We start from the raw sequence: 15,555 nt of genomic DNA, 5'->3' as shown, positions 1-15,555 counted from the left end.
TCCAAATAGTCACAGCTTCATTGGCGAAGCAGGTAGCGTGTCATTGTCCTAATCTGAAGTTTGTGAGTTCAACCCTCACATGAAGCACTGAGTTCCAAATTTGGGTTTTTTGAAAATAATACAAAAAAAAATGAGAAAAAAATGGATTTCACTTGAGCAGTTTTTCCAAATAGTCACAGCTTCATTGGCGAAGCAGGTAGCGCGTCAGTCTCATAATCTGAAGGTCGTGAGTTCAATCCTCACATGAAGCACTGAGTTCCAAATTTGGGTTTTTTGAAAATAATACAAAAAAAAATGAGAAAAAAATGGATTTCACTTGAGCAGTTTTTCCAAATAGTCACAGCTTCATTGGCGAAGCAGGTTGCGCGTCAGTCTCATAATCTGAAGGTCGTGAGTTCCATCCTCACATGAAGCACTGAGTTCCAAATTTGGGTTTTTTGAAAATAATAGAAAAAAAATGAGAAAAAAATGGATTTGACTTGAGCAGTTTTTCCAAATAGTCACAGCTTCATTGGCGAAGCAGGTTGCGCGTCAGTCTCATATACTGAAGGTCGTGAGTTCAACCCTCACATGAAGCACTGAGTTCCAAATTTGGGTTTTTTGAAAATAATAGAAAAAAATGAGAAAAAAATGGATTTGACTTGAGCAGTTTTTCCAAATAGTCACAGCTTCATTGGCGAAGCAGGTTGCACGTCAGTCTCGTAATCTGAATGTCGTGAGTTCAATTCTCACATGAAGCACTGAGTTCCAAATTTGGGTTTTTTGAAAATAAGAGAAAAAAATGAGAAAAAAATGGATTTGACTTGAGCAGATTTTCCAAATAGTCACAGCTTCATTGGCGAAGCAGGTAGCGCGTCAGTCTCATAATCTGAAGGTCGTGAGTTCAACCCTCACATGAAGCACTGAGTTCCAAATTTGGGTTTTTTGAAAATAATAGAAAAAAATGAGAAAAAAATGGATTTGACTTGAGCAGTTTTTCCAAATAGTCACAGCTTCATTGGCGAAGCAGGTAGCGCGTCAGTCTCATAATCTGAAGGTCGTGAGTTCAACCCTCACATGAAGCACTGAGTTCCAAATTTGGGTTTTTTGAAAATAATAGAAAAAAATGAGAAAAAAATGGATTTGACTTGAGCAGTTTTTCCAAATTGTCACAGCTTCATTGGCGAAGCAGGTAGTGCGTCAGTCTCATAATCTGAAGGTCGTGAGTTCAATTCTCACATGAAGCACTGAGTTCCAAATTTGGGTTTTTTGAAAATAATAGAAAAAAAATGAGAAAAAAATGGATTTCACTTGAGCAGTTTTTCCAAATAGTCACAGCTTCATTGGCGAAGCAGGTAGCGCGTCAGTCTCGTAATCTGAAGGTCGTGAGTTGAATTCTCACATGAAGCACTGAGTTCCAGATTTGGGTTTTTTGAAAATAATAGAAAAAAAATGAGAAAAAAATTGATTTGACTTGAGCAGTTTTTCCAAATAGTCACAGCTTCATTGGCGAAGCAGGTTGCGCGTCAGTCTCATAATCTGAAGGTCGTGAGTTCAATCCTCACATGAAGCACTGAGTTCCAAATTTGGGTTTTTTGAAAATAATACAAAAAAAAAATGAGAAAAAAATGGATTTGACTTGAGCAGTTTTTCCAAATAGTCACAGCTTCATTGGCGAAGCAGGTAGCGCGTCAGTCTCATAATCTGAAGGTCGTGAGTTCAACCCTCACATGAAGCACTGAGTTCCAAATTTGGGTTTTTTGAAAATAATAGAAAAAAAATGAGAAAAAAATGGATTTGACTTGAGCAGTTTTTCCAAATAGTCACAGCTTCATTGGCGAAGCAGGTAGCGTGTCATTGTCCTAATCTGAAGTTTGTGAGTTCAACCCTCACATGAAGCACTGAGTTCCAAATTTGGGTTTTTTGAAAATAATACAAAAAAAAATGAGAAAAAAATGGATTTCACTTGAGCAGTTTTTCCAAATAGTCACAGCTTCATTGGCGAAGCAGGTAGCGCGTCAGTCTCATAATCTGAAGGTCGTGAGTTCAATCCTCACATGAAGCACTGAGTTCCAAATTTGGGTTTTTTGAAAATAATACAAAAAAAAATGAGAAAAAAATGGATTTCACTTGAGCAGTTTTTCCAAATAGTCACAGCTTCATTGGCGAAGCAGGTTGCGCGTCAGTCTCATAATCTGAAGGTCGTGAGTTCAATTCTCACATGAAGCACTGAGTTCCAAATTTGGGTTTTTTGAAAATAATAGAAAAAAAATGAGAAAAAAATGGATTTCACTTGAGCAGTTTTTCCAAATAGTCACAGCTTCATTGGCGAAGCAGGTAGCGCGTCAGTCTCGTAATCTGAAGGTCGTGAGTTGAATTCTCACATGAAGCACTGAGTTCCAGATTTGGGTTTTTTGAAAATAATAGAAAAAAAATGAGAAAAAAATTGATTTGACTTGAGCAGTTTTTCCAAATAGTCACAGCTTCATTGGCGAAGCAGGTTGCGCGTCAGTCTCATAATCTGAAGGTCGTGAGTTCAATCCTCACATGAAGCACTGAGTTCCAAATTTGGGTTTTTTGAAAATAATACAAAAAAAAAATGAGAAAAAAATGGATTTGACTTGAGCAGTTTTTCCAAATAGTCACAGCTTCATTGGCGAAGCAGGTAGCGCGTCAGTCTCATAATCTGAAGGTCGTGAGTTCAACCCTCACATGAAGCACTGAGTTCCAAATTTGGGTTTTTTGAAAATAATAGAAAAAAAATGAGAAAAAAATGGATTTGACTTGAGCAGTTTTTCCAAATAGTCACAGCTTCATTGGCGAAGCAGGTAGCGTGTCATTGTCCTAATCTGAAGTTTGTGAGTTCAACCCTCACATGAAGCACTGAGTTCCAAATTTGGGTTTTTTGAAAATAATACAAAAAAAAATGAGAAAAAAATGGATTTCACTTGAGCAGTTTTTCCAAATAGTCACAGCTTCATTGGCGAAGCAGGTAGCGCGTCAGTCTCATAATCTGAAGGTCGTGAGTTCAATCCTCACATGAAGCACTGAGTTCCAAATTTGGGTTTTTTGAAAATAATACAAAAAAAAATGAGAAAAAAATGGATTTCACTTGAGCAGTTTTTCCAAATAGTCACAGCTTCATTGGCGAAGCAGGTTGCGCGTCAGTCTCATAATCTGAAGGTCGTGAGTTCCATCCTCACATGAAGCACTGAGTTCCAAATTTGGGTTTTTTGAAAATAATAGAAAAAAAATGAGAAAAAAATGGATTTGACTTGAGCAGTTTTTCCAAATAGTCACAGCTTCATTGGCGAAGCAGGTTGCGCGTCAGTCTCATATACTGAAGGTCGTGAGTTCAACCCTCACATGAAGCACTGAGTTCCAAATTTGGGTTTTTTGAAAATAATAGAAAAAAATGAGAAAAAAATGGATTTGACTTGAGCAGTTTTTCCAAATAGTCACAGCTTCATTGGCGAAGCAGGTTGCACGTCAGTCTCGTAATCTGAATGTCGTGAGTTCAATTCTCACATGAAGCACTGAGTTCCAAATTTGGGTTTTTTGAAAATAAGAGAAAAAAATGAGAAAAAAATGGATTTGACTTGAGCAGATTTTCCAAATAGTCACAGCTTCATTGGCGAAGCAGGTAGCGCGTCAGTCTCATAATCTGAAGGTCGTGAGTTCAACCCTCACATGAAGCACTGAGTTCCAAATTTGGGATTTTTGAAAATAATAGAAAAAAATGAGAAAAAAATGGATTTGACTTGAGCAGTTTTTCCAAATAGTCACAGCTTCATTGGCGAAGCAGGTAGCGCGTCAGTCTCATAATCTGAAGGTCGTGAGTTCAACCCTCACATGAAGCACTGAGTTCCAAATTTGGGTTTTTTGAAAATAATAGAAAAAAATGAGAAAAAAATGGATTTGACTTGAGCAGTTTTTCCAAATTGTCACAGCTTCATTGGCGAAGCAGGTAGTGCGTCAGTCTCATAATCTGAAGGTCGTGAGTTCAATTCTCACATGAAGCACTGAGTTCCAAATTTGGGTTTTTTGAAAATAATAGAAAAAAAATGAGAAAAAAATGGATTTGACTTGAGCAGATTTTCCAAATAGTCACAGCTTCATTGGCGAAGCAGGTTGCGCGTCAGTCTCATAATCTGAAGGTCGTGAGTTCAATTCTCACATGAAGCACTGAGTTCAAAAATTTGGGTTTTTTGAAAAAAAGAGAAAAAAAATGAGAAAAAAATGGATTTGACTTGAGCAGTTTTTCCAAATAGTCACAGCTTCATTGGCGAAGCAGGTTGCGTGTCAGTCTCATAATCTGAAGGTCGTGAGTTCAATCCTCACATGAAGCACTGAGTTCCAAATTTGGGTTTTTTGAAAATAATACAAAAAAAAATGAGAAAAAAATGGATTTCACTTGAGCAGTTTTTCCAAATAGTCACAGCTTCATTGGCGAAGCAGGTAGCGCGTCAGTCTCATAATCTGAAGGTCGTGAGTTCAATCCTCACATGAAGCACTGAGTTCCAAATTTGGGTTTTTTGAAAATAATAGAAAAAAAATGAGAAAAAAATGGATTTGACTTGAGCAGTTTTTCCAAATAGTCACAGCTTCATTGGCGAAGCAGGTAGCGCGTCAGTCTCATAATCTGAAGGTCGTGAGTTCAATTCTCACATGAAGCACTGAGTTCCAAATTTGGGTTTTTTGAAAATAATAGAAAAAAAATGAGAAAAAAATGGATTTTACTTGAGCAGTTTTTCCAAATAGTCACAGCTTCATTGGCGAAGCAGGTTGCGCGTCAGTCTCGTAATCTGAAGGTCGTGAGTTGAATTCTCACATGAAGCACTGAGTTCCAGATTTGGGTTTTTTGAAAATAATAGAAAAAAAATGAGAAAAAAATTGATTTGACTTGAGCAGTTTTTCCAAATAGTCACAGCTTCATTGGCGAAGCAGGTTGCGCGTCAGTCTCATAATCTGAAGGTCGTGAGTTCAATCCTCACATGAAGCACTGAGTTCCAAATTTGGGTTTTTTGAAAATAATACAAAAAAAAAATGAGAAAAAAATGGATTTGACTTGAGCAGTTTTTCCAAATAGTCACAGCTTCATTGGCGAAGCAGGTAGCGTGTCATTGTCCTAATCTGAAGTTTGTGAGTTCAACCCTCACATGAAGCACTGAGTTCCAAATTTGGGTTTTTCGAAAATAATACAAAAAAAAATGAGAAAAAATGGATTTCACTTGAGCAGTTTTTCCAAATAGTCACAGCTTCATTGGCGAAGCAGATAGCGCGTCAGTCTCATAATCTGAAGGTCGTGAGTTCAATCCTCACATGAAGCACTGAGTTCCAAATTTGGGTTTTTTGAAAATAATACAAAAAAAATTGAGAAAAAAATGGATTTCACTTGAGCAGTTTTTCCAAATAGTCACAGCTTCATTGGCGAAGCAGGTTGCGCGTCAGTCTCATAATCTGAAGGTCGTGAGTTCCATCCTCACATGAAGCACTGAGTTCCAAATTTGGGTTTTTTGAAAATAATAGAAAAAAAATGAGAAAAAAATGGATTTGACTTGAGCAGTTTTTCCAAATAGTCACAGCTTCATTGGCGAAGCAGGTTGCGCGTCAGTCTCATATACTGAAGGTCGTGAGTTCAATCCTCACATGAAGCACTGAGTTCCAAATTTGGGTTTTTTGAAAATAATACAAAAAAAAATGAGAAAAAAATGGATTTCACTTGAGCAGTTTTTCCAAATAGTCACAGCTTCATTGGCGAAGCAGGTAGCGCGTCAGTCTCATAATCTGAAGGTCGTGAGTTCAATCCTCACATGAAGCACTGAGTTCCAAATTTGGGTTTTTTGAAAATAATACAAAAAAAAAAGAGAAAAAAATGGATTTCACTTGAGCAGTTTTTCCAAATAGTCACAGCTTCATTGGCGAAGCAGGTAGCGCGTCAGTCTCATAATCTAAAGGTCGTGAGTTCAACCATCACATGAAGCACTGAGTTCCAAATTTGGTTTTTTTTGAAAATAATAGAAAAAAAATGAGAAAAAAATGGATTTGACTTGAGCAGATTTTCCAAATAGTCACAGCTTCATTGGCGAAGCAGGTAGCGCGTCAGTCTCATAATCTGAAGGTTGTGAGTTCAACCCTCACATGAAGCACTGAGTTCCAAATTTGGGTTTTTTGAAAATAATAGAAAAAAATGAGAAAAAAATGGATTTGACTTGAGCAGTTTTTCCAAATAGTCCCAGCTTCATTGGCGAAGCAGGTAGTGCGTCAGTCTCATAATCTGAAGGTCGTGAGTTCAATTCTCACATGAAGCACTGAGTTCCAAATTTCGGTTTTTTGAAAATAATAGAAAAAAAATGAGAAAAAAATTGATTTGACTTGAGCAGATTTTCCAAATAGTATCAGCTTCATTGGCGAAGCAGGTTGCGCGTCAGTCTCGTAATCTGAAGGTCGTGAGTTCAATTCTCACATGAAGCACTGAGTTCCAAATTTGGGTTTTTTGAAAATAATAGAAAAAAAATGAGAAAAAAATGGATTTGACTTGAGCAGTTTTTCCAAATAGTCACAGCTTCATTGGCGAAGCAGGTTGCGCGTCAGTCTCATATACTGAAGGTCGTGAGTTCAATCCTCACATGAAGCACTGAGTTCCAAATTTGGGTTTTTTGAAAATAATACAAAAAAAATGAGAAAAAAATTTATTTCACTTGAGCAGTTTTTCCAAATAGTCACAGCTTCATTGGCGAAGCAGGTAGCGCGTCAGTCTCATAATCTGAAGGTCGTGAGTTCAACCCTCACATGAAGCACTGAGTTCCAAATTTGGGTTTTTTGAAAATAATAGAAAAAAAATGAGAAAAAAATGGATTTGACTTGAGCAGTTTTTCCAAATAGTCACAGCTTCATTGGCGAAGCAGGTAGCGCGTCAGTCTCATAATCTGAAGGTCGTGATTTCAACCCTCACATGAAGCACTGAGTTCCAAATTTGGGTTTTTTGAAAACAATAGAAAAAAAAATGAGAAAAAAATGGATTTGACTTGAGCAGTTTTTCCAAATAGTCACAGCTTCATTGGCGAAGCAGGTAGCGCGTCAGTCTCTTAATCTGAAGGTCGTGAGTTCAATCCTCACATGAAACACTGAGTTCCAATTTTGGGTTTTTTGAAAATAATAGAAAAAAAATGAGAAAAAAATGGATTTGACTTGAGCAGTTTTTCCAAATAGTCACAGCTTCATTGGCGAAGCAGGTAGCGCGTCAGTCTCATAATCTGAAGGTCGTGAGTTCAACCCTCACATGAAGCACTGAGTTCCAAATTTGGGTTTTTTGAAAATAATAGAAAAAAATGAGAAAAAAATGGATTTGACCTGAGCAGTTTTTCCAAATAGTCACAGCTTCATTGGCGAAGCAGGTTGCACGTCAGTCTCGTAATCTGAATGTCGTGAGTTCAATTCTCACATGAAGCACTGAGTTCCAAATTTGGGTTTTTTGAAAATAAGAGAAAAAAATGAGAAAAAAATGGATTTGACTTGAGCAGTTTTTCCAAATAGTCACAGCTTCATTGGCGAAGCAGGTTGCGCGTCAGTCTCATAATCTGAAGGTCGTGAGTTCAACCCTCACATGAAGCACTGAGTTCCAAATTTGGGTTTTTTGAAAATAATACAAAAAAAAATGAGAAAAAAATGGATTTCACTTGAGCAGTTTTGCCAAATAGTCACAGCTTCATTGGCGAAGCAGGTAGCGCGTCAGTCTCATAATCTGAAGGTCGTGAGTTCAATCCTCACATGAAGCACTGAGTTCCAAATTTGGGTTTTTTGAAAATAATACAAAAAAAAATGAGAAAAAAATGGATTTCACTTGAGCAGTTTTTCCAAATAGTCACAGCTTCATTGGCGAAGCAGGTAGCGCGTCAGTCTCATAATCTAAAGGTCGTGAGTTCAACCCTCACATGAAGCACTGAGTTCCAAATTTGGGTTTTTTGAAAATAATAGAAAAAAAATGAGAAAAAAATGGATTTGACTTGAGCAGTTTACCCAAATAGTCACAGCTTCATTGGCGAAGCAGGTAGCGCGTCAGTCTCATAATCTGAAGGTCGTGAGTTTAACCCTCACATGAAGCACTGAGTTCCAAATTTGGGTTTTTTGAAAATAATAGAAAAAAATGAGAAAAAAATGGATTTGACTTGAGCAGTTTTTCCAAATAGTCACAGCTTCATTGGCGAAGCAGGTAGTGCGTCAGTCTCATAATCTGAAGGTCGTGAGTTCAATTCTCACATGAAGCACTGAGTTCCAAATTTGGGTTTTTTGAAAATAATAGAAAAAAAATGAGAAAAAAATGGATTTGACTTGAGTAGTTTTTCCAAATAGTCACAGCTTCATTGGCGAAGCAGGTAGCGCGTCAGTCTCATAATCTGAAGGTCGTGAGTTCAACCCTCACATGAAGCACTGAGTTCCAAATTTGGGTTTTTTGAAAATAATAGAAAAAAATGAGAAAAAAATGGATTTGACTTGAGCAGTTTTTCCAAATAGTCACAGCTTCATTGGCGAAGCAGGTTGCACGTCAGTCTCGTAATCTGAATGTCGTGAGTTCAATTCTCACATGAAGCACTGAGTTCCAAATTTGGGTTTTTTGAAAATAAGAGAAAAAAATGAGAAAAAAATGGATTTGACTTGAGCAGTTTTTCCAAATAGTCACAGCTTCATTGGCGAAGCAGGTTGCGCGTCAGTCTCATAATCTGAAGGTCGTGAGTTCAACCCTCACATGAAGCACTGAGTTCCAAATTTGGGTTTTTTGAAAATAATACAAAAAAAAATGAGAAAAAAATGGATTTCACTTGAGCAGTTTTGCCAAATAGTCACAGCTTCATTGGCGAAGCAGGTAGCGCGTCAGTCTCATAATCTGAAGGTCGTGATTTCAATCCTCACATGAAGCACTGAGTTCCAAATTTGGGTTTTTTGAAAATAATACAAAAAAAAATGAGAAAAAAATGGATTTCACTTGAGCAGTTTTTCCAAATAGTCACAGCTTCATTGGCGAAGCAGGTAGCGCGTCAGTCTCATAATCTAAAGGTCGTGAGTTCAACCCTCACATGAAGCACTGAGTTCCAAATTTGGGTTTTTTGAAAATAATAGAAAAAAAATGAGAAAAAAATGGATTTGACTTGAGCAGTTTACCCAAATAGTCACAGCTTCATTGGCGAAGCAGGTAGCGCGTCAGTCTCATAATCTGAAGGTCGTGAGTTTAACCCTCACATGAAGCACTGAGTTCCAAATTTGGGTTTTTTGAAAATAATAGAAAAAAATGAGAAAAAAATGGATTTGACTTGAGCAGTTTTTCCAAATAGTCACAGCTTCATTGGCGAAGCAGGTAGTGCGTCAGTCTCATAATCTGAAGGTCGTGAGTTCAATTCTCACATGAAGCACTGAGTTCCAAATTTGGGTTTTTTGAAAATAATAGAAAAAAAATGAGAAAAAAATTGATTTGACTTGAGCAGATTTTCCAAATAGTCTCAGCTTCATTGGCGAAGCAAGTTGCGCGTCAGTCTCGTAATCTGAAGGTCGTGAGTTCAACCCTCACATGAAGCACTGAGTTCCAATTTTGGGTTTTTTGAAAATAATAGAAAAAAATGAGAAAAAAATGGATTTGACTTGAGCAGTTTTTCCAAATAGTCACAGCTTCATTGGCGAAGCAGGTTGCACGTCAGTCTCGTAATCTGAATGTCGTGAGTTCAATTCTCACATGAAGCACTGAGTTCCAAATTTGGGTTTTTTGAAAATAAGAGAAAAAAATGAGAAAAAAATGGATTTGACTTGAGCAGTTTTTCCAAATAGTCACAGCTTCATTGGCGAAGCAGGTTGCGCGTCAGTCTCATAATCTGAAGGTCGTGAGTTCAATCCTCACATGAAGCACTGAGTTCCAAATTTGGGTTTTTTGAAAATAATACAAAAAAAAATGAGAAAAAAATGGATTTCACTTGAGCAGTTTTTCCAAATAGTCACAGCTTCATTGGCGAAGCAGGTAGCGCGTCAGTCTCATAATCTGAAGGTTGTGAGTTCAACCCTCACATGAAGCACTGAGTTCCAAATTTGGGTTTTTTGAAAATAATAGAAAAAAAATGAGAAAAAAATGGATTTGACTTGAGCAGTTTTTCCAAATAGTCACAGCTTCATTGGCGAAGCAGGTAGTGCGTCAGTCTCATAATCTGAAGGTCGTGAGTTCAATTCTCACATGAAGCACTGAGTTCAAAAATTTGGGTTTTTTGAAAAAAAGAGAAAAAAAATGAGAAAAAAATGGATTTGACTTGAGCAGTTTTTCCAAATAGTCACAGCTTCATTGGCGAAGCAGGTTGCGCGTCAGTCTCATAATCTGAAGGTCGTGAGTTCAATCCTCACATGAAGCACTGAGTTCCAAATTTGGGTTTTTTGAAAATAATACAAAAAAAAATGAGAAAAAAATGGATTTCACTTGAGCAGTTTTTCCAAATAGTCATAGCTTCATTGGCGAAGCAGGTAGCGCGTCAGTCTCATAATCTGAAGGTCGTGAGTTCAATCCTCACATGAAGCACTGAGTTCCAAATTTGGGTTTTTTGAAAATAATACAAAAAAAATTGAGAAAAAAATGGATTTCACTTGAGCAGTTTTTCCAAATAGTCACAGCTTCATTGGCGAAGCAGGTTGCGCGTCAGTCTCGTAATCTGAAGGTCGTGAGTTGAATTCTCACATGAAGCACTGAGTTCCAGATTTGGGTTTTTTGAAAATAATAGAAAAAAAATGAGAAAAAAATGGATTTGACTTGAGCAGTTTTTCCAAATAGTCACAGCTTCATTGGCGAAGCAGGTAGCGCGTCAGTCTCATAATCTGAAGGTCGTGAGTTCAATTCTCACATGAAGCACTGAGTTCCAAATTTGGGTTTTTTGAAAATAATAGAAAAAAAATGAGAAAAAAATGGATTTTACTTGAGCAGTTTTTCCAAATAGTCACAGCTTCATTGGCGAAGCAGGTTGCGCGTCAGTCTCGTAATCTGAAGGTCGTGAGTTGAATTCTCACATGAAGCACTGAGTTCCAGATTTGGGTTTTTTGAAAATAATAGAAAAAAAATGAGAAAAAAATTGATTTGACTTGAGCAGTTTTTCCAAATAGTCACAGCTTCATTGGCGAAGCAGGTTGCGCGTCAGTCTCATAATCTGAAGGTCGTGAGTTCAATCCTCACATGAAGCACTGACTTCCAAATTTGGGTTTTTTGAAAATAATACAAAAAAAAAATGAGAAAAAAATGGATTTGACTTGAGCAGTTTTTCCAAATAGTCACAGCTTCATTGGCGAAGCAGGTAGCGCGTCAGTCTCATAATCTGAAGGTCGTGAGTTCAACCCTCACATGAAGCACTGAGTTCCAAATTTGGGTTTTTTGAAAATAATAGAAAAAAAATGAGAAAAAAATGGATTTGACTTGAGCAGTTTTTCCAAATAGTCACAGCTTCATTGGCGAAGCAGGTAGCGTGTCATTGTCCTAATCTGAAGTTTGTGAGTTCAACCCTCACATGAAGCACTGAGTTCCAAATTTGGGTTTTTTGAAAATAATACAAAAAAAAATGAGAAAAAAATGGATTTCACTTGAGCAGTTTTTCCAAATAGTCACAGCTTCATTGGCGAAGCAGGTAGCGCGTCAGTCTCGTAATCTGAAGGTCGTGAGTTCAATCCTCACATGAAGCACTGAGTTCCAAATTTGGGTTTTTTGAAAATAATACAAAAAAAAATGAGAAAAAAATTGATTTCACTTGAGCAGTTTTTCCAAATAGTCACAGCTTCATTGGCGAAGCAGGTAGCGCGTCAGTCTCATATTCTGAAGGTTGTGAGTTCAACCCTCACATGAAGCACTGAGTTCCATTTTTGGGTTTTTTGAAAACAATAGAAAAAAAATGAGAAAAAAATGGATTTGACTTGAGCAGTTTTTCCAAATAGTCACAGCTTCATTGGCGAAGCAGGTAGCGCGTCAGTCTCATAATCTGAAGGTCGTGAGTTCAACCCTCACATGAAGCACTGAGTTCCAAATTTGGGTTTTTTGAAAATAATAGAAAAAAAATGAGAAAAAAATGGATTTGACTTGAGCAGTTTTTCCAAATAGTCACAGCTTCATTGGCGAAGCAGGTTGCGTGTCAGTCTCGTAATCTGAAGGTCGTGAGTTCAATTCTCACATGAAGCACTGAGTTCCAAATTTGGGTTTTTTGAAAATAATACAAAAAAAAATGAGAAAAAAATGGATTTCACTTGAGCAGTTTTTCCAAATAGTCACAGCTTCATTGGCGAAGCAGGTAGCGCGTCAGTCTCATAATCTGAAGGTCTTGAGTTCAATCCTCACATGAAGCACTGAGTTCCAAATTTGGGTTTTTTGAAAATAATACAAAAAAAAATGAGAAAAAAATGGATTTCACTTGAGCAGTTTTTCCAAATAGTCACAGCTTCATTGGCGAAGCAGGTTGCGCGTCAGTCTCATAATCTGAAGGTCGTCAGTTCAATCCTCACATGAAGCACTGAGTTCCAAATTTGGGTTTTTTGAAAATAATACAAAAAAAAAAAGAGAAAAAAATGGATTTCACTTGAGCAGTTTTTCCAAATAGTCACAGCTTCATTGGCGAAGCAGGTAGCGCGTCAGTCTCATAATCTAAAGGTCGTGAGTTCAACCATCACATGAAGCACTGAGTTCCAAATTTGGGTTTTTTTGAAAATAATAGAAAAAAAATGAGAAAAAAATGGATTTGACTTGAGCAGATTTTCCAAATAGTCACAGCTTCATTGGCGAAGCAGGTAGCGCGTCAGTCTCATAATCTGAAGGTTGTGAGTTCAACCCTCACATGAAGCACTGAGTTCCAAATTTGGGTTTTTTGAAAATAATAGAAAAAAATGAGAAAAAAATGGATTTGACTTGAGCAGTTTTTCCAAATAGTCACAGCTTCATTGGCGAAGCAGGTAGCGCGTCAGTCTCATAATCTGAAGGTCGTGAGTTCAATTCTCACATGAAGCACTGAGTTCCAAATTTGGGTTTTTTGAAAATAATACAAAAAAAAATGAGAAAAAATGGATTTCACTTGAGCAGTTTTTCCAAATAGTCACAGCTTCATTGGCGAAGCAGGTAGCGCGTCAGTCTCATAATCTGAAAGTCGTGAGTTCAATTCTCACATGAAGCACTGAGTTCCAAATTTGGGTTTTTTGAAAATAATAGAAAAAAATGAGAAAAAAATGGATTTGACTTGAGCAGTTTTTCCAAATAGTCACAGCTTCATTGGCGAAGCAGGTTGCGCGTCAGTCTCGTAATCTGAAGGTTGTGAGTTCAATTCTCACATGAAGCACTGAGTTCCAAATTTGGGTTTTTTGAAAATAATAGAAAAAAAATGAGAAAAAAATGGATTTGACTTGAGCAGTTTTTCCAAATAGTCACAGCTTCATTGGCGAAGCAGGTAGCGCGTCAGTCTCATAATCTGAAGGTCGTGAGTTCAATTCTCACATGAAGCACTGAGTTCCAAATTTGGGTTTTTTGAAAATAATAGAAAAAAAATGAGAAAAAAATGGATTTGACTTGAGCAGTTTTTCCAAATAGTCACAGCTTCATTGGCGAAGCAGGTTGCGCGTCAGTCTCATAATCTGAAGGTCGTGAGTTCAATCCTCACATAAAACACTGAGTTCCAAATTTGGGTTTTTTGAAAATAATACAAAAAAAAATGAGAAAAAATGGATTTCACTTGAGCAGTTTTTCCAAATAGTCACAGCTTCATTGGCGAAGCAGGTAGCGCGTCAGTCTCATAATCTGAAAGTCGTGAGTTCAATTCTCACATGAAGCACTGAGTTCCAAATTTGGGTTTTTTGAAAATAATAGAAAAAAATGAGAAAAAAATGGATTTGACTTGAGCAGTTTTTCCAAATAGTCACAGCTTCATTGGTGAAGCAGGTTGCGCGTCAGTCTCGTAATCTGAAGGTTGTGAGTTCAATTCTCACATGAAGCACTGAGTTCCAAATTTGGGTTTTTTGAAAATAATAGAAAAAAAATGAGAAAAAAATGGATTTGACTTGAGCAGTTTTTCCAAATAGTCACAGCTTCATTGGCGAAGCAGGTAGCGCGTCAGTCTCATAATCTGAAGGTCGTGAGTTCAATTCTCACATGAAGCACTGAGTTCCAAATTTGGGTTTTTTGAAAATAATAGAAAAAAATGAGAAAAAAATGGATTTGACTTGAGCAGTTTTTCCAAATAGTCACAGCTTCATTGGCGAAGCAGGTTGCGCGTCAGTCTCGTAATCTGAAGGTCGTGAGTTCAATTCTCACATGAAGCACTGAGTTCCAAATTTGGGTTTTTTGAAAATAATAGAAAAAAAATGAGAAAAAAATGGATTTGACTTGAGCAGTTTTTCCAAATAGTCACAGCTTCATTGGCGAAGCAGGTTGCGCGTCAGTCTCGTAATCTGAAGGTCGTGAGTTCAATTCTCACATGAAGCACTGAGTTCCAAATTTGGGTTTTTTGAAAATAATAGAAAAAAAATGAGAAAAAAATGGATTTGACTTGAGCAGTTTTTCCAAATAGTCACAGCTTCATTGGCGAAGCAGGTAGCGCGTCATTCTCGTAATCTGAAGGTCGTGAGTTCGATTCTCACATAAAGCACTGAGTTCCAAATTTGTGTTTTTTGAAAATAATAGAAAAAAATGAGAAAAAAATGGATTTGACTTGAGCAGTTTTTCCAATTAGTCACAGCTTCATTGGCGAAGCAGGTTGCGCGTCAGTCTCGTAATCTGAAGGTCGTGAGTTCAATTCTCACATGAAGCACTGAGTTCCAAATTTGGGTTTTTTGAAAATAATAGAAAAAAAATGAGAAAAAAATGGATTTGACTTGAGCAGTTTTTCCAAATAGTCACAGCTTCATTGGCGAAGCAGGTTGCGCGTCAGTCTCGTAATCTGAAGGTCGTGAGTTCAATTCTCACATGAAGCACTGAGTTCCAAATTTGGGTTTTTTGAAAATAATAGAAAAAAAATGAGAAAAAAATGGATTTGACTTGAGCAGTTTTTCCAAAAAGTCACAGCTTCATTGGCGAAGCAGGTAGCGCGTCAGTCTCATAATCTGAAGGTCGTGAGTTCAATTCTCACATGAAGCACTGAGTTCCAGATTTGGGTTTTTTGAAAATAATAGAAAAAAAATGAGAAAAAAATGGATTTGACTTGAGCAGTTTTTCCAAATAGTCACAGCTTCATTGGCGAAGCAGGTTGCGCGTCAGTCTCGTAATCTGAAGGTCGTGAGTTCAATTCTCACATGAAGCACTGAGTTCCAAATTTGGGTTTTTTGAAAATAATAGAAAAAAAATGAGAAAAAAATGGATTTGGCTTGAGCAGTTTTTCCAAACAGTCACAGCTTCATTGGCGAAGCAGGTTGCGCGTCAGTCTCATAATCTGAAGGTTGTGAGTTCAACCCTCACATGAAGCACTGAGTTCCAAATTTGGGTTTTTTGAAAATAATACAAAAAAAATGAGAAAAAAATGGATTTGACTTGAGCAGTTTTTCCAAATAGTCACAGCTTCATTGGCGAAGCAGGTAGCGTGTCAGTCTCATAATCTG

General features: G+C 37.2%; 7 non-coding genes across 7 annotated transcripts; all 7 read left to right on the top strand.

Moving 5' to 3' along the window:
- The first annotated feature begins 6,380 nt into the window (after positions 1 to 6,380).
- On the top strand, positions 6,381 to 6,453 carry trnat-cgu (transfer RNA threonine (anticodon CGU)). Its single transcript has one exon. It is a non-coding gene; the product is annotated as a tRNA-Thr (tRNA).
- A 5,147-nt stretch (positions 6,454 to 11,600) lies between these two features.
- Positions 11,601 to 11,673, top strand: trnat-cgu (transfer RNA threonine (anticodon CGU)). The gene has a single exon. It is a non-coding gene; the product is annotated as a tRNA-Thr (tRNA).
- Positions 11,674 to 14,210: 2,537 nt separating this feature from the next.
- Positions 14,211 to 14,283, top strand: trnat-cgu (transfer RNA threonine (anticodon CGU)). Its single transcript has one exon. It is a non-coding gene; the product is annotated as a tRNA-Thr (tRNA).
- A 90-nt stretch (positions 14,284 to 14,373) lies between these two features.
- On the top strand, positions 14,374 to 14,446 carry trnat-cgu (transfer RNA threonine (anticodon CGU)). Its single transcript has one exon. It is a non-coding gene; the product is annotated as a tRNA-Thr (tRNA).
- A 252-nt stretch (positions 14,447 to 14,698) lies between these two features.
- On the top strand, positions 14,699 to 14,771 carry trnat-cgu (transfer RNA threonine (anticodon CGU)). Its single transcript has one exon. It is a non-coding gene; the product is annotated as a tRNA-Thr (tRNA).
- Positions 14,772 to 14,861: 90 nt separating this feature from the next.
- trnat-cgu (transfer RNA threonine (anticodon CGU)) lies at positions 14,862 to 14,934 on the top strand. Its single transcript has one exon. It is a non-coding gene; the product is annotated as a tRNA-Thr (tRNA).
- Positions 14,935 to 15,187: 253 nt separating this feature from the next.
- On the top strand, positions 15,188 to 15,260 carry trnat-cgu (transfer RNA threonine (anticodon CGU)). Its single transcript has one exon. It is a non-coding gene; the product is annotated as a tRNA-Thr (tRNA).
- The last annotated feature ends 295 nt before the right edge of the window (positions 15,261 to 15,555 follow it).

This window comes from Urocampus carinirostris, chromosome 16 (genome assembly GCF_059441175.1).
Source record: "Urocampus carinirostris isolate Australia breed hairy pipefish chromosome 16, RoL_Ucar_1.0, whole genome shotgun sequence".
NCBI lineage: Eukaryota > Metazoa > Chordata > Actinopteri > Syngnathiformes > Syngnathidae > Urocampus > Urocampus carinirostris.
The sequence above is the reverse complement of the archived record's forward strand: the minus strand, read 5'-3'. Positions and strand labels throughout refer to the sequence as shown.